The sequence below is a fragment of the Saccopteryx leptura genome, chromosome 3 (genome assembly GCF_036850995.1).
Source record: "Saccopteryx leptura isolate mSacLep1 chromosome 3, mSacLep1_pri_phased_curated, whole genome shotgun sequence".
NCBI lineage: Eukaryota > Metazoa > Chordata > Mammalia > Chiroptera > Emballonuridae > Saccopteryx > Saccopteryx leptura.
The window spans coordinates 243,179,842-243,203,178 of NC_089505.1; the positions used below are offsets into that span (position 1 = coordinate 243,179,842).

The window sequence follows — 23,337 nt, forward strand, 5'->3', positions numbered from 1 at the left end:
ATCAAGAAGACATAACAATTCTTAATATATATGCACCAAACCAAGGAGCACCAAATAAATATATAAGACAGCTACTTATTGACCTTAAAACAAAAACTGACAAAAATACAATCATACTTGGAGACCTCAATACACCGCTGACAGCTTTAGATCGGTCATCCAAACAGAGAATCAACAAAGATATAGTGGCTTAAACAAAACACTAGAGCACCTGGATATGATAGACATCTACAGGACATTTCATACCAAAAGTGACTGAGTATACATTTTTCTCCAGTGTACATGGATCATTCTCAAGAATTGACCATATGTTGGGCCACAAAAAACAACATCAGCAAATTCAGAAAAATCGAAGTTGTACTGAACATATTTTCTGATCATAAAGCCTTGAAACTAGAATTCAACTGCAAAAAAGAGGAAAAAAATCCCACAAAAATGTGGAAACTAAACAACATACTTTTAAAAAATGAATGGGTCAAAGAAGAAATAAGTGCAGAGATCAAAAGATATATACAGACTAATGAAAATGACAATACGACATATCAGAATCTATGGGATGCAGCAAAAGCAGTGATAAGAGGGAAGTTCATATCACTTCAGGCATATATGAACAAACAAGAGAGAGCCCAAGTGAACCACTTAACTTCACACCTTGAGGAACTAGAAAAAGAAGAACAAAGACAACCCAAAACCAGCCGAAGAAAGGAGATAATAAAAATCAGAGCAGAAATAAATGAAATAGAGAACAGAAAAACTATAGAAAAAATTAATAGAACAAGGAGCTGGTTCTTTGAAAAGATCAACAAAATTGACAAACCCTTGGCAAGATTTACCAAGGAAAAAAGAGAAAGAACTCTTTATAAATAAAATCCAAAATGAAAGAGGAGAAATCATCATGGACACCGTAGATATACAGAGAATTATTGTAGAATACTATGAAAAACTTTAGGCCACTAAATTCAACAACCTAGAAGAAATGGATAAATTCCTAGAACAATACAACCTTCCTAGACTGAGTCAAGAAGAAGCAGAAAGCGTAAACAGGCCTATTAGTAGAGAAGAAATAGAAAAAATCATTAAAAACCTCCCCAAAAATAAAGGTCCAGGCCCTGACGGCTACACCAGCAAATTTTATAAAACATTCAAAGAAGACTTGGTTCCTATTCTACTGAAAGTCTTCCAAAAAATTGAAGAAGAAGCAATACTTCCAAACACATTTTATGAGGCCAACATAACCCTCATACCAAAACCAGGCAAGGATGGCACAAAAAAAGAAAACTACAGACCAATATCTCTAATGAATACAGATGCTAAAATACTAAACAAAATACTAGCAAATCGAATACAACATATTAAAAAAATAATACATCATGATCAAATTGGATTCATCCCAGAATCTCAAGAATGGTTCAACATACGTAAAACGGTTAACGTAATACACCATATCAACAAAACAAAGAACAAAAACCACATGATCTTATCAATAGACACAGAAAAGGCTTTCGATAAAATACAACACAATTTTATGTTTAAGACTCTCAACAAAATGGTATAGAAGGAAAATATCTCAAACATGATAAAGGCCATATATGATAAACCATCAGCTAACATCATATTAAATGGCACAAAACTGAAGGCTTTCCCCCTTAAATCAGGAACAAGACAGGGTTGTCCACTCTGTTCCACTCTTATTTAATGTTTAGTACTAGAGGTTCTAGCCAGAGCAACTCAGACAAGACAAAGAAATAAAGGCATCCGTATTGGAAAAGAAGAAGTAAAGGTATCACTCTTTGCAGATGATATGATCCTATACATCGAAAACCCAAAAGAATCCACAAGAAGACTACTAGAAACAATAAGCCAATAGGAGTAAGGTCGCAGGATACAAAATTAACAACAGAAGTCAACAGCCCTTTCTATATGCCAACAATGAAACATTTGAGAATGAACTCAAAAGATAATCCCTTTCATGATTGCAAACAAACAACAAAATAAAATGCTTAGGAATAAAATAACAAAGAATGTAAAGGACTTATATAATGAAAACTATAAACCATTTTTAAGGGAAATCGAAAAAGATATATGAGATGGAAAAATTTACCTTGTTCTTGGTTAGGAAGAATAAATATAATCAGATGGGCCATATCACCCAAAGCAATATACAAATTTAATGCAATTCCCATCAAAATTCCAATGACATTTTTTAAAGAAATGGAGCAAAAAATCATCAGATTTATATGGAACTATAAAAAACCCCGAATAGTCAAGCAATCCTCAAGAAAAAAAAAATGAAGCTGGCGGCATTACAACACCTGACTTCAAACTATATTATAGGGCCACGACAATCAAAACAGCATGGTATTGGCAGAAAAATAGACACTCAGACCCAATGGAACAGAATAGAAACCCAGAAATAAAACCTACATATTATATTAGTCACATACATTTTTGATAAATGGGCCAACAACTACACAATGGAGAAAAAGAAACTGCTCCTCTTCAATTAAATGGTGCTGGGAAAACTGGAAAAGCACAATGCAAAAGAAATGAAAACTGGACTACAGTTTTGTCCCCCTGTACTAAAATTAACTCAAATGGATCAAAGATCTAAACATAAGAACTGAAACAAATAAGTACATAAAAAAGAAGACAATAGTACTATAACTCATGGACCCTGGGTTTTTTAAGAGCATTTTTATGAATTTGACTCCAAAGGCAAGAGAAAGTGAGGCAAAAATTATGAATGGGACTACATCAGACTAAGAAGTTTTTGCTCAGCAAGAGAAACTGATAACAAAATAAACAGACAGCCAACTAAATGGGAAATGATCTTTTCAAACAACAGCTCAGATAAGGGCCTAATATCCAAAATATACAAAGAACTCATAAAACTCAACACACAAACAAACAAGCAATCCAATAAAAAAATGGGAAGAGGACATGAACAGACACTTCTCTCAGGAAAAAATACAAATGGCCAACAGATATATGAAAAGATGCTCATCTTCTTTAGTTATTAGAGAAATGCAAATCAAAACTGCAATGAGATACCACCTCACACCTGTTAGATTAGCTATTATTAACAAGACAGGTAATAGCAAATGTTGGAGAGGCTGTGGAGAAAAAGGAACCCTCATCCACTGTTGGTGGGAATGTAAAGTAGTACAACCATTATGGAAGAAAGTATGGTGGTTCCTCAAAAAACTGAAAATAGAACTACCTTATGACCCAGCAATCCCTCTACTGGGTATATACCCCAAAACTCAGAAACATTGATACGTAAAGACACATGCAGCCCCATGTTCATTGCATCATTATTCACAGTGGCCAGGACATGGAAACAACCAAAAAGCCCGTCAATAGATGACTGGATAAAGAAGATGTGGCACATATACACTATGGAATACTACTCAGCCATAAGAAATGATGACATCGGATCATTTACAGCAAAATGGTGGGATCTTGATAACATGATACAAAGTGAAATAAGTAAATCAGAAAAAACCAGGAACTGCATTACTCTGTACGTAGGCGGGACATAAAAGTGAAACTAGAGACATTGATAAGAGTGTGGTGGTTATGGGGGGAGGGGGAGAGGGAGAGGAAAGGGGGATGGGGAGGGGCACAAAGAAAACTAGATAGAAGGTAACAGAGGACAATCTGACTTTGGGTGATGGGTATGCAACATAAGTGAACGACAAGATAACCTGGACTTGTTATCTTTGAATATATGTATCCTGATTTATTGATGTCGCCCCATTAAAAAAATAAAATTATTAAGCAAACAAACAAACAATAGAATGGATGTTCATTTAAATTGATTGGGAAAATTATAAAATATTTGTAGCCATACTGTTGTAGACTATAAGTGGCAAAAAGCCTTTGTAAATTTAAGGCTTAGCAAAAGGCTAAGTTCTCCCCCCTCCACCTCCATATTGGCTCTGATGCTGAGTATTTGCACCCACTTCACTTGCTTTGTTAAGTTGCTGGAAGCTATTTACATGCCATTTCTCTCTTTGTTCTAATGTTGGTTGATTTCGCTTATGGGTGGTAGGAGGATTCCTGTTTATGCCTTGGGAGAGTTTCTGGTTTTGCCTCAGATGTGTAACTTTGTATCAAAGACTTCCTTATTTGCATAGGCTATCTAATAAAGCAAACCGGGGCTATGGGGCACTCGTATATTGCCATCAGCATTGATGAGGCCTCCCGATCCCATCCTTTTTTCTCAATAAGTCAATTTTTTAAATTCTGCACCATTCTCCCTTAATACTCAGAATTATAAGCTGTGCTGGTCTGAGGCACATACTAGACTATGTGCAGTATGGGGTTTTATATAAAAGAGAGAATATCCGTAGTTTTACAAATAAATATTTATATGCACTATACAATGAATGTGAATGTAAGCACTTGGAAAATATCTGGAAGGATCACACAAAAACTGGGGCGTGGGACTTAACTTTCCATTCCGCATGCTATGGTCTGGGATATCTGAAGGTTGCTTAAAGGAACTCATCTACCTGTGCTACCTGCCCCTAGTGAGCCCTGTCTGGGTGGTGGTGCCTGCGCATTAGAAGGAGCCAGTGCTATGCTAGGTGGGTTTGTGTGTAGGAGCATGGGGTGGGCTCAGGTTTGGGCATGGGGGTTGCTAGACTAGAGTCTTGGGCACTGTTGGCATTGGATGGGTGGATTCTCGGGGCCCACATGAGCCAACGGCGTGGATTCTGCAAGGCTGGAGCAAGGGACAAGTCTTCTCTAGACAGTTCTTGCCATGAAGAAGGGCGGAACCTACATACCCTGAAAGTTAAAATCTTTGGCCCCTGGGCATGGCCCCTCCAGCTCTATCTCCTGGGCCTAGGCTTCCCCTTCTGTGACCGCTGCCTGTCGCTGTGCTGGCCTTGCACAGTCCTTGATCCCGGAGGTCCCTGGGAGGTGCTGCCTTGCCCAGGGCGCTTTCTGAAGCCTCCCACGCTTTCAAGAGCGGGGCTCTGGCCGTTGCCCCTCAGATACAATGGGGAGAGGCTGCTTTTTCAAACGTGGGTCTGCCAGTGTTGAGGACACCTCTTATTACCCAAAAACAGAGCCCCCTCTAATGCCGAAAGCTGTGTTATATTGACGCATAAAATGTCGTTATTGAGTATGAAGTTTGAGTGAAAAAACTGACCTGTATAGCTGAAATTTTAAATGAAAATGTTGGTTGGTATTGTCTAAGGCAGCAGTCCCCAACCTTTTCTGGCCACAGACCGGTTTAATGTCAGAAAATATTTTCACTGACTGGCCTTTTGCGTGCGACAGATAAATGTATCATGTGACCGAGACAAGCATCAAGAGTGAGTCTTAGACGGATGTAACAGAAGGAATCTGGTCATTTTTAAAAAATAAAACATCATTCAGACTTAAATATAAATAAAATTGAAATAACGTAAGTTATTTATTCTTTCTCTGCGCACTGGTATCAAATGGCGCACGGACCGGTACCAGTCCATGGCCCGGGGGTTGAAGACCACTAGTCTACGGGAATCACAGAGGATCACAGAGGGCGTACTGTTCATCGTGACGGGCCTCATTTTGAGAGATCTTTTGTGGGTTCAAATGATTAGTGTTGAGACAACTCATATGTGCAGAGAACGCTGCTTTATTCCTTGAGGCTTGCTTTTCTCCACCTGATACCTCATTGAGTTTTCTTCATTTTCTCTCCTGAAACCATTTTGAGCCTTTCAGCTGTTCTTCTTCATAATCCTAAAACTGAACTTGCAGGATCCATTGATGTTAAGTCCTAAGAAGTGTACGCATATCTGTCTACTCTTGTTTCCTTCTAATTTATTCTTCACGTAAGAAATGATTTAATGGGAAATTGGAACATTGCTCATAAACGTCACTGGAAAACATTGCTTGAAGAATGAAAACAAACTCTTTACCAGGGCCTTCAAAACTGTGCTGTCTAGAGTCCAGTCGGCTTTGCCAGCCCCAACTTGTGCTACTTTTGCTCACCCTTGCTATGATTCAGATAGACTGGATTAACCTTAGTTAATTCTGACTCATCTGACAGAAGTCAGCTCAAATACTAATGTTCACTGTGACTTCTTGCATTTTAAGGGAAGTTCACAATCCCTTTTATATCAGGTTTTCTTGTTAATTATGAACTTGAATATTCCTACTGATCGGTTTGGGGTATGAGTTGTAAGAGGACTAAAAATCAATAGCAGAGTGGAAGAATTGAATTTAAGCTATTTCAGTCCACAGGTATGTATTAAAAGGCACCTTCATGTTCACTACCGTGTTGATTCTTCCCGGAATTCAGGAGGTCTGCCTTATTTGTTGAGGCCTTTGCACTGTTTTGTTGCCTGGTGTCTGTTTTCAAGGTGGGGAAACAGGAAGAAGGGCAGCACAGGTTTCTAGGCAGGTTGAAGAAGTGGAGTAGCAAAATGCAAAGAGAAGAGGGGTTTAAGGAGTCTGTAGTCTGTGCAGAGAGACAGGCTAACAATTTTGTTAACAAAATGTATTGCCTGACCAGACGGTGACACAGTGGATGGAACATCGGACTGGCCGTGGAAGACCCAGGTTTGAAACCCCAAGGTCGCCAGCTTGAGCACAAGCTCATCTTGTTTGAGCAGGGCTCACCAGCTTGAGCCAAAGGTCTCTGGCTTGAGCAAGGGGTCACTGGATCAGCTGGAGCCCCCTGTCTAGGCACATATGAGAAAGCAATCAATGGACAACTAAGGTGCTGGACAAGAAAGGTGCTGCAATGAAGAATTGATGCTTCCATTTCTCTCCCTAGCATGGTCTTTTTGTCCCTATCTGTCCCTCTCTCTGTCTCTGTCACACACATAAAAATATACATTTCTTACATCCACCAACATCAAGCAAGGTGTTTGACATATAATAACTATTTAACAAACCTTTGTTGAATGAATGAATGAATGAATGAATGGACTTCCAGCCACATTTGCAGTTCCTGTGAGTTTTCTCCTATTATTTTTCTTTTGTCTGTGCAGTTTTTCTAACTCTTTGAGTCCCTACTCATGGCCTCTAGAAGTGGATTCCTAAGATTTTACAAAGGCCTCTGTTCAGCCCCTTGCCTGAAAGTATATCAGCAAGAGAGAAAACAGGAAGACTCTTTAGTTTGCTTTCCTCCACAAAGCCACAGATCTTTCCTGTATGATGATGTCATTATAAACAGCCTGTTCTAGCTCTGATACTTAAGTGATTTTATTCAGTGTTGGGATAGTTTAAGACCCATTAGACACCACAGAGCTGTATATCCACTCCCAGTGTAGTACCTGTTCCTGCAGAATTAGGGAGACGGATTATCCCTGTGTGGAAGTGAGATGTGATATTTGTTCCTGTGTGTTTTGTGGAAGTCAATGAAGGAGTCACCTCACTACTTGACAGTCCCTTCTTAAGCACACTGACATAGAAACTAGAATATGGTAAGTGTCAAAAAAATGCCGTGATAAAAACTCTCGGAATTGAAAAGGGAGAAATAATAACAGGGTTTATTAAGGAAGGCTTTTCTAAAGACCTGGAACTTAGTTATCAAAAATTAGTTATTGTTCACGTAGCTGGGGATGACCATTGATCCATCAGCTCCAAATCTTTAAGAAACCTACTAGGGAGATTTTATGCCCTGTAGTAATTAATTTATTCTTTAAAGCTTTTGCAATATTCTTTGGAAGACTCGACATCATAAACTTATTAAATCTTCCTCACTTAATTCTTAAAATTAAAATCATTTTAAAAATCTAATACTAATTCATATACGAAAACAAACTTAAATAGCCAGGAAAATTTTGAAAAATAATAATAATATTGGAAGGATGTCATGGAGCCATAGTAGGAATTAGGCCTGATTGAAAGTATTGCTGGAGCCTGAACAGTTGGTGGTCAGTGGATAGAGCATCAGACTGGGATGCGTGGGATCCAGGTTCGAGACCCCCACCCCCCTGCTTGAGTGCAGACTCATTTGGCCTGAGCGTGTGGTTGCTGGTTTGAGGATGGGAACATAGGCATGACCCCAAGGTTGCTGGCTGAGCCCAAAGATCACCGGATTGAAGCCAAGTTTTAAGCAAGAAGTCACTTGCTCTGCTGCAGCCCCATGGTCAAAGGCACATAAGAGAAATCAATCAATGAACAACTAAGGAGACTAAGAAGCTGTAACGAAGAATTGATGTTTTTCATCTCTCTCCCTTCCTGTCTGTCTGTCTCTATCAGTCCTTCTGCCTGTCTCACTTTCTCTGTCACACCCACAGAAAAGGAAGTGTTGCTGGAGTACAGGAGATTTGAAGGTAGTGAAACTATTCTGTAGGATGCTGTAAGGGTAAGTACAGGTCAGTAGAAATAGGTCAATCCCATAGAATTACCATAAAAAGAGTGGCTCAACATAAACTATGAACTTTAATTGACAATGATGTGTCATAGTTGGTTCATTGATTCTAAGAGATGTACCACACTGGTATGGAATGTCTGTGTTTGGGCGGCTGTGAGGTGAATGAAAGAAGGTATGTGTGAGAACTGTGTACTTTCTGTTCAATTTTATTGTGAACCTAAAAGTGCTCTAAAAACGACTGTATTCATTAAAAAATATGTATGTTGGCTCTGAAATAACTAATAAAGTCGAAATAACAGAGTACACAAATATGCCAAATACCTAAAGAACATTTAGCAATAAAAGCCATTCTTCGTGTGTGTGTGTGTGTGTGTGTGTGTGTGTGTGTGTGTGTGTACACACATATTTAATCAGTATTTATGTGTGCCTGTTTATAGGCACTTCAGTTGGAGGTCCCTGCCTTCTGGGAGTTTATAGTCTCATTGGGAGACCAACATGAAACAAACACAGAACTAAATATAACAGGAGCTTATTTTCTTTGCTTTAGTCTCTGGATGAAATGATTATAATATAGCTTGTAAGTTCCAGGAAAGTGAAAACTTTCCTTTGAAACTTATTCTATGTCAGCATCACAGGGCTTGACTAAATGAATTACGTAATACAAGATTTTGTGCACAGTATTGTGGTTTCATATTTTATTCTTTCTGACAGAGTTCTGATGGGAAATTTGCTCCAAAAGAATGCTTTTCCCCCTTGGAACTTTTTAACAGAATCTACAAACAGAATGAAGAGCTTGGACTGATTATTGATTTAACATATACACACCACTATTACAAACCAGAGGTAAATGAAAATTTAATTGAAAAAAACCTTCTTTCTGGTACTATAATAATTCATAGTAATTAATTAATACCTTATGCTAAGGTGAATCCAGGCCTTCTGTCCTGTGTGACAACTGAAAGAGGAACCATGTGGTTTCTTTAATTAAACATTCTTAATTGCTGTCTCAAAATGAGATTAAAGTACAATATTGGCAAAAGGTCTGTATGTGCTCAAGAAAGTCTATAAGCTTCCATGTTCTGTATTTTGAAAAAGGAGATCAGCTCTTAGAGTAGTAGTTGCCTAAAAGAAAGGAAGGGAATGCTCATTATGTGTTTAGCATTTGTTTTAAGCAGCTTCCTGAGCATGTGTGTAAGCATCACAGTCACAAGTTGTTCTCAGAGGTGTATGCTTTCTTTTCCTACCATCTTTTGATGCGACACAGAAACCCATGTATTCTGTTGGCCCGTGTGGCATATCAGTGGGAGGGAATTATCCTCCTGACCAGCTCCATGGCCCTGGAAAACAATAACACCTCCCCTGTGTTCATGCTTGTGTAGCAGTTTGCCACTTAAAAAGTACTTACCTTACCTTAGTGAATGGACACAGCGCCCTTAGCTGATGAAGTAGTAGCACTAGTGATGTCTCCTGTGGAGTGCTTACTGTAAGCTCAGAGGACAAATGATTACAATTACGCATCTTACAGATCATGAAACAGGCTCAGAAAAAGAAGAATTAAAACTTGAACTCAGTTATTCCTCTTTTTTTTATTGTGAAATATACATAAAAATAACTATCATTTTAATCATTCACAAGGGTATACAATTCAGTAGCATTAAATACATTCACAATGTGGGTAACCATCTGCACTGTCTGTAATCAAAAATTTTTCGTAGGTATTCATACGTTTGTTCTGTGTTTGGATTATTTCACCAAACAATGTTTTCAAGGTTCATCCATGTCACAGCATGTAACAAAATGACATTCCTTTTTTCTGGCTGAATAATCTGTGTGTATATACCGCATTTTGCTTATTTATCTATTGATGGACACTGGATTGTTTCCACCTCTGGCTGTTCTGAAGCATCTGCTATGAACATGGGTGTAGAAATCTTTGTTCAGATCCCTGCTTTCAGTTCTTTTAGATGTACAGGTAGGAGTGGAGTTGTTAGACCATATGATAGTGCTATGTTTAACCTTTGAGAAACTGCTAGACTGTTTTCCACAGTGTCTTCTTGTTTTTAAACAATCATCCTAAGTTTTAAACATGCATAGAAATAGAAGAAAGTGAAGGAATTATCCAAAAAACCTATATCCATGTGACAACAGTGGGTGTTAGCCAGAGGAAGGTGGTGTGGGCTTAAGGAGTTGGGCAAAGGGCGGGGGCGAAGGGGACTGAAAGAGACTGCTTGGGCAGAGGAAAGTGGAGTTTTACTGAGGTTTCACTTGGAACCTGTGTGGTTTGTGTAGCAATGTCATCCCAATAAATTCAATTAATTAACAGTATTAAATTTACCGTATTCACACTCAGATAAAAATATAGTGGACATAATAGTCTGGGTTTTGTTGAACAGCCATAAACTCATCCAGCTTTAATAGTTACCAGCTGATTCCTTGTTTCGTCTATGCACTGTACTTCTCCCTGTGTCACCCATCCCATATTATTTTGAAATGGATCCCAGATATCAGTTATATCATTTTACCTGTTTGTTTTTAGGGTGTATTCTTAAAACATAGAACTTTATTTCTTTTTATCATTCTTTAATATTAAATATTCTATCAGCATGCAAATTTGCAGTTGTCTTTAAATTTTATTTAAAATTGTTTTTAAGAGTTTAAATTAGATCCAAATAAGGTCCACACTTTGCATTTGGTTGTCATGTCTCTGAAGTCTTATTTAATCTATAGGTTTTCCCTCCATGAATCTCTAATTTCTCTTCGTCAGTTTTATTTTTTGAAGAAATAAGGTAATTTGTGCATATGATTTTTTTTTATTTTTTTATTTTTTTAGACTTTATTTATTCATTTTAGACAGGAGAGAGAGAGAAAGAGAGAGAGAGAGAGAGAAAGAGAGAGAGAGAGAGAGAGAATGAGAGAGAGAGAGAGAGAGAGAAGGGAGGAGCAGGAAGCATCAACTCCCATATGTGCCTTGACCAGGCAAGCCCAGGGTTTTGAACCGGCGACCTCAGTGTTTCCAGGTCGACGCTTTATCCACTACGCCACCACAGGTCAGGCTGTGCATATGATTTTGATGATTGCATCCCCACGTGTTGTAACCTATTTTCAGTCCTTTTATTGTACATTGGAAGTTCATCCTCTAGGCTTGATTAGAATCAGTCTTGATTGTTTTCCTTTTTGCAGGACAGTTTTGTAGGTGATAATGTGTTCTTCCATGGAGACATAACTGGATGCCTCTTTCTGAAAGAATAGCAGTTCTCACCAGTGCCTGAAGTTTGCTGTGTCTCACAATGGAAACCCTAATTCTTCTGACTGTATTATACTTATAACACAGCTGCCTTATGGACCTTGAAATGTAAAATATTAAGTAGAATTATTTATACAGTTTTTAGTCACATGTGCATTCATTCACATGAATTTTGCTTTCAGCTTTGTATATCTATTTAGTATCCATTCTGTCAATTTAATAGAAATTAAGTGACACTTCCTGGTTGAAGCAGCTTTGGGAAAAGTGGATCTTTTATCAGAATTACTGACATGAAATTTCTTATATTCTCTTGGTTTATATTCTGGCTAATTTAATTAATTTTTAATTCTTTTTTCTGCAAATTAATAATATACATTATTTATGACTTTGCTTCATAGAAATTCCAGAAAACTGTTCCTTACTTAAACATTTATACAGTTAGTCATCAGGTGCCTGATGATGACACTATTTCTAAAATTCATATGTGCTGTTAAGGGCTTCGTGAAGCGAAAATGAAGATAATGGTGAGTTGGTTATCTTTCTTACCCTGCACTTTGGCATGCATTTTTAGTGCGGACTGTGGATTTTATAATATTTTCTTATTAGGCTTGTTGTATCTGATGATGCGGACATAGCAGGTCGGTGGTAATAAAGTGTTTATTTTGTTATTGCTACAAATAAACAATTTTGTTTGGAAAGGAGAGTTCAGTGAGAAACACGAACAGAACTGGCTCATCTTTTTTTTTTAAATACTTGGATAGGAAATATATAAGAAGCTAAAATAAGTTTTTGGGCTTTTTTTATTTATTGCTTAAGAGGTGAGGTGAGTGTGTGAAGGAAAGTTTAGAATCTTAGTGTTTTAGAGTGTATAAAACGAGGGAAAACAGAAGACAAAGGATCAGAGTGAAACAGATCGCTCAATAGCAGAACGGAAACGGAGTGGATTAGTGATGTTGCACTGTCATTTTATGTTTTATACTTAAAATGTTTTCTCTGTGTACTTTGGTACAAGTAAGGGAGGTTGTAAACACCTCTTATGACTGCACTTGCTACCTGTGCTGTAAGTCCTTCCCACAGGTGCATGGCTCACGTAGAATAGGACAACCTATCCACAATCCACTCCCTAGAACTCGGCCTATAGAATAAGATAATAAATTGAATAAACACTTGAGAGCTTTTGGGGCCTATTATTAGGGTATGTGTATTTAGAGGTGAATAACAGTCTTTGTTCATTAGAAATGGACATTTATCTAGGAACATAAATAAGCAGTAACTATGAGTCAGTGAGTTAATTATAATAAAAGAATAAATTAAGTGCACTGGAGAATTTAGAGGAGAGATTGAGGAAGGCCTTACGGAGGAAGTCAGTGTTTGGGCTGCGCTTGCAGGAGAACAGGATTTGACCAAATTGAGGAAAGGACAGCTCAGGTATTGGGAACAGGTACAAAGCACAGGGCTTGAGCTTTGTGTCGTGGAGGGTCAGTCTCTGGTGCACCGAGAGGGTGAGTGTGAAAGGGCACAGAATTCATGTATTCCCTTTTCAACAAATGTTTATATAACGCCCTCAAAGGTGACATCACTGTTCTAGGAGATAGGAACAGAAAAAAGTTCTTCTTGTCCTTCTATATTTCATATCATAGTGGCCCAGTGACAGAGAGACAAATAAACGAGTGAATGTGTGGAATGTCAGATGGTGTTAAGAGTTCTGGAGAATAAAGAGGTGAGACAATGTGGCAGATGACCAGGAATTGATCTATTAAGATATCATTTAGCAGCACCTTAATGGAAGGAAGGAACCAAGCCATTGGATATCTGGGCGAAGAAAGGGTAGGTAGTGTTCTAAAGCAGAGGGAATAGGGGAGTGCAAAGTCCTGAGGCTTCGACTCTCCCTTGGCATGTTTGAGGAATAGCAAGTAGGCCAGTGTCATTGGAATGGGGAGAGTGAGTGAGATCAGAGAAATACAAAATGGGATCAGAGATGATGGCAAGGGCCAGGAGGGAGGTGGCTCATGTAGGTCCTTGTAATTCATAGTTCAAATCATTGTGGACTTCCAGTTTAGTTGGAAAGGCAGATTGATATCTGTTTATTAAGAGTCTAAATGCTATGCTTTGCATTTGGGTTTTATTCTTTTAACAAGGGAAAAACCCATTCAGGTGTCTATCTTAGAAAGATGACATCTTCCATATGGAGGATCATGAATCAGAAGAGATTACAGTGGGAAGTAGTAATCCAGACCGGAGATGCTGAGTATCTTTCTACCAGACAGCACCTACTCACAGGAACATATTCTGCAGAAATCAGTCTCTCGCTATTGTTTGTAATTTCTCACATAATTTAAAAAAATAATGGGCTGCCCTGGCCGGTTTGCTCAGTGCTAGAGCATCGGACTGGCGTGCGGGAGTCCCGGGTTCGATTCCCAGCCAGGGCACACAAGAGAAGTGCCCATCTGCTTTTCCACCCCTCCCCCTCTCCTTCCTCTCTCTCTCTCTTTCCATCCTGCAGCTAAGGCTCCATTGGAGCAAAGTTGGCCCGGGCACTGAGGATGGCTCCATGGCCTCTGCCTCAGGCAATAGAATGGCCCTGGTTGCAACAGAGCAATGTTGCAGATGGGCAAAGCATCGCCCCTTGGTGGGCATGCTGGGTGGATTCCAGTCAGGCACATGCGGGAGTCTATCTTACTGCCTCCCTGTTTCCAACTTCAGAAAAATACAAAAAAAAAAATGATGGGCTAATAAATCCTATGGCATAGTGGTTAAAAGCCTTAGAAGTGATTCTTGTGTTTGTTCAGTTTGCCTGCTGCGTAGCCTGCACTTATGTCTCCAAGTCTTGCTTTTTCATTGTAAACTACCACCAGGGCTGTTTATGGGAGGGCGTACCTCACAGGGATCATGAAGCCATGGCAAGTGATGGGCAGAAAATGAGGGAAGTTATGGAGGTGTCTTGGGAACTCAGCAATACTACAGAAACTGTCTTTTTATTTATTTATTTTTTTTACTGAGAAAGACAGGAACAGACAGGAAGGGAGAGAGAATTTCAATTTCATTCTTCTTACAGTTTGTTGTTGTTTTTTTAATTCCCTTTTTCTAGATACCATCAGTTACTGATGAGACAAATGAGTTTTTATTAGTAGAGTTTTATTTATTTATTTATTTATTTTTGCTTTTGGAAAGTAGAGTTTTATTTTAATGTAAGTACCTGAGCAGGCCTTTTGTAAGTTCCACTATTGCATCTAATTGAAGACTATGCAAAATTTCCCAGAGACAATGAATTTTGATTTTCTATTAGATGATTCTTTATAGTATGTTCCTAAGAAAACACTGTTCTCTTCAGACTTATTTATTTTTACATTGCAGTTGTGTTTTGGTAACTCGTAAATGTTACTCTGAAAATTCTATAACTTTTTCTAGGGTATGTGCTTCAATTATTTAATTCTACATTCTCTGTTTAATAGACAGACTTATTGGTGTCCACTGCACCTATGGATTAATCAGGACTGGCTACGTCATGTGCAGGTGAGTTGTAACCACTACAGGCAGATCACATCTAAGTTTTGTTTAATTACTGATATCAATTAGTTGCAAAAAGTGCAATCATTATAGAAATGTATGGAGTAGAAAGCAATATTGCCCACCACCCAGAGATTATGACAGTAGTAAATTAGAGCATAATTTTTTCAGACTTTAAAAATGCATATATATTAGTGCATATTTAAAAGGCTGCATTATTCCTTTGTTTACTGATGAAGATAAAATCAGAAGATTTTGATATTATAAAACATTAAATTAGGCCCTGGCCCGTTGGCTCAGTGGTAGAGCATCGGCCTGGCGTGCAAAGGGTCCCGGGTTCGATTCCCGGCCAGGGCACACAGGAGAAGCGACCATCTGCTTCTCCACCCCTCCCCTTCTCCTTCCTCTCTGTCTCTCTCTTCTCCTCCCGCAGGGAGGCTCCATTGGAGCAAAGATGGCCTGGGCGCTGGGGATGGCTCCTTGGCCTCTGCCCCAGGCGCTAGAGTGGCTCTGGTCACGACAGAGCAACGCCCCGGAGGGGCAGAGCATCGCCCCCAGGTGGGCAGAGCGTCGCCCCCTGGTGGGCGTGCCAGGTGGATCCCGGTCAGGCACATGCAGAGTCTGTCTCTCCCAGTTTCTAGCTTCAGAAAAATACAAAAAAAAACCCATTAAATTAATGAACATTATTCTATGAACATTTTCAACTATATACGCCTCAGCTAATTTTTCACTGAGACAGAATTTTTTTTTTTTTTATTTTGGTGAGAGAGAGAGACACAGTCAAGGACAGACAGGAAGGGAAAGAGATGAGAAGCATCAACTTATAGTTGTGGCACCTTAGTTGTTATTGATGGCTTTCTCATATCTGCCTTGACCAGGGGGCTACAGTCAGCTAGTGACCCCTTGCTCAAGCCAGTGACCATGGATTCATGTCTGTGATTTTATACTCAAGCCAGCCTTGATCAAGCTGGTGATCCTGCACTCAAGCTGGATGAGCCCGCGCTTAAGCCAGCGACCTTGGAGTTTTGAACTTTGATCCTCAGCATCCCAGGCCATTCTTCCAGCACATGTGCTGCCACTACCTGGTCAGGCAAGAGGGAATTTCTTAATGAAAAACACTGATGTTCATATTATTTTTTGCTGGTTGTTGCTACAGTATACTGATTTGTGTTTGTTTATTCAGAAAATATTTATTGAGAATTTGTTGTTGTAAGCACAGTGCAGGGTGCTAGCCAAAAGACTTGTGAGTTTGTGAGCAAATACACTTGACCGGCCCTTTAGGAATCTAACAGTCTAGAGAGAGAATAGCTATTCACGAATCACAGAAATGCATATAGAATTAAACTTTGACAAGTGCCAAGGTGGAGGGGGACATGGTATGAAGATGCATATTAATGGGGAAGATTTGACCTCTCTGTGAAGATTAGAGAAGCTTTTTGTGGGGAGGTTTGATTTGCTATCTGAAGGAATAGTAGATATTAAGAAGACAGGGGCATTGGGGAGAGAATTATGGGTATAAGGAAAAGTAAGACCCTATAACGGGGACTGGCCAGGAAGGCTAGGTCATGGTGGAAGTATGGCATTGAAATAGAACTGGAAATATGGGTAGGATCTAGATCATGCAGGCTTATACTTAAGGTTTTTTAATTTATCTTAAGAGTAATAGAAAATCATTGATCTTTTTTCATTGAGGGTTAGTGTAGAACATGATCATTTGCATTCTCAACCTATCTATTTTGTACTATGTGGAGAATACACCTCAGAGGCACAGGGAGAAAGCACGTAGACAAGTTAGGAGGCTCTTGTGGACATTGAACTTAATGGTGGTTTGGTCCTGGGTGTGGTGTTCATTTTGGGAGAAAGATCTGGACATTCTAGAGCTATTTAAGTGATGTTATTGTTAAGATTTGTGGTGGGTTGAAAATGAATGTAAGGAAAAATGAAGTAATGGTGACTCGTAATCTTCTGACCCATCACTTGGTTAAATAATATTTTTATGAATGCTATTAATATTTTCCTTAATTTCTCTTTTGCTATATGTTCATTTCCTGGTAAATATGCTCATATTTTGATTTTAAAAATTACTTGGATTTTATCAAGTACATTTCTAACATCTGCAAATTCTGTTTGGTATTTTCTTCTCTTTTATTTATTAAATTGTTACATTAATGTAAGAAATTTTATTAATAGATTTTAAAGTTTGTTTCATCCTTGGAACAAAGCCTTTTTGTGATCATGGTATATCATTCTTAATTATCTTTAATTATTGGATTAGATGTGCTAATATTTTCTTAAGATTTTTATACTATATTGGTAAGTGAAATTAGACATTTTCTGAAAAAGTTGCTTTTTTAAGTATATAAATGACTCCAATTATGTTGTTTTGTTAGATATTTGATTGATGTAGAAGGCATGAGGCCAGATGTTGCAATTGAATGTAAGTATGAGGGTTATAGATGTTCTTTCCTTTTTGTAGAAGTTGAGGTAGAAATGTAGATGAAATTCTCAATTTCTGGAAGAAAAGAAAAGTTTGTAATTTATTTCTTCTGACATGAAATTATCTTTAGGCAAAACATTATGTCAGGATGTATCTGAAATAATTGATCTAGAACAGCCTTAATAGATAGAGAGTGGATTTCAGCTCTGATCTGCTTTCTCTGGGAGAGAAGTGCTTTTTGTAGTTATGTCTAACAGTTCTTCCACTCCTCAGTATTCAATAGATGCCGGGGTCATTGCATAGAAAGACAGAACTACATTGAAGATCTTCGAAATGGTCCCTTCAGAAAGTAAGTTGCATTTTTTGTGTGAGGTTTTTGGTTAGGGAGATCCGTTTTTATGTCATTTAAGTTGCACATGCCTATTCTTTTTGTGGCTTGTTTACTTGCTCAGGGAAACCTAAACAGATAGGAATGAGGAGAGGATGGGATTGTTATTTTTATGGGCCAAAATATATATATACTAGATTGGCTACTGACTTTGGAAACCAGTTAATATTGTGTGTAAAACCATTCTCTTTGAGGGATCGAGATTCCAGGGCTTCCAGATCAAGTGGTTTTGAAAACTCAAAGTATTTGATGGAACCAGTCCGCACTGCTAATAGGCTGTACACCGAGGACCTAGGAATAGCATGTGTCAGAGCCAAGGTTACCCAACACCGTCTTGGCATTTCCACACTCAGACCCAAGGTCTGCAGCAGTCAGTAAGGTATCTCTGCTTTCCCTGTTTCTAGAAGTGAAATAGAAGTCAATAGCATTAAAAATTAGTGCAAACACATTGTGATAATGGTTAGGAACTGACATTTTCTTGCTAATCATTGTTAACCAGAAGATAGTGTTTCTTCGTATTTTGCATTTCTGGCTGGAAAATCAAGTGTGGGATGGGAAATATATGACTTTTCAGAAGCAGTTGGGAAGGAGAATTAAAAAATTGTTATTGCTTCTAAACTCAGGTTAAGCCAACAATTTGATGTCACTACCAGAGAGATTCTTGCTTTCTTTGGCTATGGTAATAGTGGTATAGTTTTCAGCATAAAGAAGTTTGATTTAAAGAGTAAATATAACTTACAGGGAAAGTAGTAAAAATTCCAGTTCAGAAACTTGGAAGGGATTCAAACAGTTAAATCAGAAAAATATTTCCCCTTGGGAAATAGAAAAAAGTCTCAGTACAGTTAAAATAGCAAGGTTCTGTTCTTTGCCTGTTAATTTAGCAAGGTTTTGATAGAGCAGTCAGCATAGTGGTTGGCAGGCTGGACCTGGATATGCACAGCATTCCTGCCGTCACTCCCTGTGTGATCTGGGGTAAGATTTCTAAATTTCTCTTTTCTCATCAGTCAGATGGAAATTTTAATAATACCTACCTTGTAGAGATTGTTTTTGACTATCATGTGAAGTAAAATAATATGTTATCTCACCGTTCAAATAGATGTCATCATTTTGAGAAGATGTAAACTTTTTTTTTTTTTTTTTTAAATGCTGCTTATGTTGACAATGGCACTGAAAATTGGTATGGTCTTTTTGAAACAGTATTTTAAAGCCATAAAAAATGCTCCTACTTTGTAATTCCACATTGAGACTAAATATATATTTTAAAATATAGTAAAGTTATATTCATGTAATCATTCAGCACATTTCTCAAACCTCCCTACTACATAGCAGACACTTGACTAGGTGCTCTGGATACAGTCGTATATGTTCTGAGATGTTATAGTGAGAAAGCATGTAGTAACTTACATTTCTTTCTTATCTTTTTTCTTTTTTAGGGTGAGAGTCAGAGACAGACAGATAGGGACAGACAGGAAGGGAGAGAGATGAAAAGCATCAATCCCCCCCCAACCTAGATTGTCCCATATTTTGGCATCCAAATCTTTATAGTATTTTCTTACAATACTTTGTATATCTTTGGTGTCCGTTGTTACCTCTCCACTTCCATTTCTTGATTACCTTTTCAAAGAACCAGCTCTTGGGTCATTGATCCTCTGTATTTTTATTAGATTCTGTGTCATTTATTTCCGGTCTGATCTTCATCATTTCCTTCCTTTAACTTCCTTTGGGCTTTATTTGTTGTTCTTTTTTTAGTTCTTTTAGATGCAGGGTTGTTTATTTGAGCTTTTTCTTGCTTCTTAAGATATGCCTATAATGCTATGAACTTCCCTCTCAGGACTGCTTTTGCTGTTTCCCATAGATTTTGCATTGTTGTTGTATGTTCATTTTCATTTGTTTCAAGGAAATTTTTTATTTCTTCCTTGATCTTGTTGTTAACGCATTTGTTATTTAATAACATGCTATTTAGCCTCCAAATGTTTGAAAATTTTTCAGTTTTTTATTGTAGTTGATTTCTAGTTTTATGCCATTGTGATCAGAGAGGATGCTTGATACAATTTCAATCTTCTTAAATTTAAATTTTTATTTATTTATTTATTTTTTACAGAGACAGAGAGTGAGTCAGGGAGAGGGACAGACATGGACAGACAGACAGGAATGGAGAGAGATGAGAAGCATCAATCATTAGTTTTCATTGTGCGTTGCAACACCTTAGTTGCTCATTGATTGCCTTCTCAAACGTGCCTTGACTGCGGGCCTTCAGCAGACCGAGTAACCCCTCACTGGAGCCAGCAATCTTGGGTTCAAGCTGGTGGGCTTTTGCTTGAACCAGATGAGCCCGTGCTCAAGCTGGCGACCTCGGGATCTCAAACCTGGGTCCTCTGCATCCCAGTCTGGTGCTCCATCCACTGCGCCACCACCTGGTCAGGCAATCTTCTTAAATTTATTGAGGCTTATTTTGTGTCCTAACATGTGGTCTATCCTAGAGAATGTACCATGAGCACTTGAAAAGTAGCTTACATTTCTAACAGTGAAGAATAGCTATGCAAATTATGTCCATACTATGACATTTTATAAAGCTATGAAAGGTGATAACTCACGGTAAGTCAAAATAATTGGTTATGATTTAACAGTAAAAAGAAAAATGAAAAAGGCTAGGGGGAAAAGATAAAAAAAAGGATATATTGTAGTAACCAAGGAAAATAGATTAGGTAAGATTGAGAGGTATAGGAGTAGTGGTGGGTATATTTTCTTTTCTCAGATTTCAGATTTTTTTTGTATGATTATATTAGATTTACCAGTCTTGCTTCTGAACACATTTAAATTTAAATTTTCCAAATTTGTTGCACATACCATGGGTTTAATTTCTATATTTTATAATTAATTTATATGTGTATATATTTATAAAGTGATAGTAGCATTATTTATTCAGAAATAAGTAGCTTATTCTGCCGCACGTCAACCTGCCAGACCAGGAAAGAAAGTTACTGATGAGAACAGTGCAGGCATGTCCCTCTGTAGTGAAAGGTGGAAAGACTCCTGGGAATCTACTGTGTGCTGAGACATTATGGTACGTAATTTAACTGCATTGTCTAAATTTACCTCCAGAACACTGATGAAGAGGGAAGGTGTTATTAGGTCCATTTTATAAGGAACTAAGAAATGCAAAGATTAAGCAATATATCTGCTAAGGGCACACAGGGAGAAAACGGTAGAACCAGAGTATCTATGTCTTATTTTACAAATCTAATATATTTTATAAAACTACTAATAGTTTATTATTTTTTCTTTTAAGAAAATTTTCAAAGAATGAGGACGTTTACCAGTGAAGCCATAACCCTCCTCCGGGTCCCCCTGGAGAAGACTATTCACAAAGGAGGTACTCTTGGAATGTGCAGCCAAATGCCAGTCATGCAGTCCAGAACACAAGCTGGAGTCCTGGCAGTTACTGTGGACTGCCGTATCCAACCTACTACGAATGGACCCAGTGACACTTACCACCCTGGAAATCTGTCTGCAGACTGCAGAACTGAAGACAGCTGATATGACTTTTTATAAGATCAGGTCATATGAGGATTATAATCTGTTTGTTTCTCCCTAATGTTTAATGATCATGAAAAAATATATTGATACTTTTCTGAAAAATTTGCAGTATTTGCAATAGTAAAGAAAATGATCTGTTGTTCCAGTCTTAATTTTTTTTAAAAGATGTTATTTTGGAACTGATAAGGTAATGAGAACATTCCTTGTACATAATTTTTAAAAATTCTATCTTTCCTAGGAATTTCTTTTGACTGGGCTTGTCACATGATTATGTGTGTACAAAAATTTTTAGTCATGTTCTATTTTGCCATGCCGTATACTAATCCAATCATTAAGGGTCTTTTTGTTTTTTTACCTCTAACTTCAAGATTTCTATTAAAATCTACCTAAGAGACAATCTCTTTGGAACCTAATCATTATTTTCAATAGTTGCAGTATTTTTGTGATTAGACATTTATTTCTTTGGCATTCTATTCTGGGATTTGATCAACTTTCTCTCACTGAATTGTCTGCCATCAAACACAGGAGTGGATAAACTTTTAGGAATCGATTGGTAATTGGGAAAGAGACTAGTAAACCAGAATCCTGGTCGTTTACCTAACAGGGTAAATGTTATCAACTGTGTAAAACTACTCAGAAAACTTGAAAACTTTTATAAAGGTTGAGCCTTACCTGTGGTGGCACAGAGGACAAAGCATCAACCTGGAATGCTGAGGTCATGAGTATGAAACACCAGACTTGCCTGGTCAGAGTACATGTGGGAGTTGATGCTGCCTACTGCTACTCCTCCCCCCTTCTCTCTCTTTCTCTCCTCTCACTGTCCTCTCTGTCTATAAATGAATGAATATAATAAAAAATGGTTGCTTAAGGAACAGAATAGAAGATGACATCTAAAGTCTGGGTTTTCTGGGAAGACTTGCATGGCTCCTTGTGTTTTTGATTCTCTGCTGAAAATAACTTGCTGGGGTCATTCTCCACATCCCTCTCACAGTGGAGTAGTCCCTTCACCTTGACTCTTTCTGAGTTATCTCTTCTGCTCCTCTACTTCTAGAACACACATGGATCTCTTGGGAGACGTTAATTATTTTTAGTTGCAGTGGAAGCCAGAAATCTTAGCTACAGAAAATGTCACCACCATGACATCAAAAGTGTCTGAGCAACTTGGCTTCATCTTCTAAAGCTTCTTATTTTGAAAATTTGTATCAGAATGTCTTACACTACATGTAACAGTTGTTTTATCCATTCTCTTTTTTATATGAACATGTTGAACTTGACCTTAAGGAAATGCTGTAACTCAGCTACTCCCTGGGCTGTGTCTAATTAGCTCAGTCAAGTTGCTACTCTTCATCTAGGTCAGGAGTCAGGAAACTATGGCTCACGAGCCAGATGTGGCTCTTTTGATGACTGCATGTGGCTCGCAGACAAATCTTTAATAAAAAAATAATAATGTTAAAAATATAAAACATTCTCATGTATTACAATCCATTCATTTCCTACCGCTCATGTTCATGGTTGTGGGTGGCTGGAGCCAATCACAGCTGTCCTTATGGACAACACCATATTTTTATTGGATAATGCATAACGTACACGGATCGTTGTATGGCTGTCATGGAATTACATTTTAAAATATGTGGCGTTTATGGCTCTCTCAGCCAAAAAGTTTCCCAACCCCTGATCTAGGTGATGGCTCATAAAGTTTTTCTCTGCCTGCCACATTTAACAGAGATGCAAGTGTTGTTGCTAAAAGGCTGGCTCACTTGAAAAGAAATGGGAGCAAGAGAACTGGTGAGGCAAAAAAGAACAAGCAGGGACAGGTATTGGAATCTAGCTAGTCTATTAGTTGTAAGGAGTTCTTCAGTAAGCAGTTTCTAAGGAGGACATTGGCAGTAGAAGTGCTATCA

At 38.1% G+C, this 23,337-nt stretch overlaps 1 pseudogene; it reads left to right on the top strand.

Annotated features, from left to right (window-relative positions):
• Window positions 1–4,635: 4,635 nt before the first annotated feature.
• Window positions 4,636–21,818, top strand: LOC136397394 (RNA/RNP complex-1-interacting phosphatase-like; annotated as a pseudogene).
• The last annotated feature ends 1,519 nt before the right edge of the window (window positions 21,819–23,337 follow it).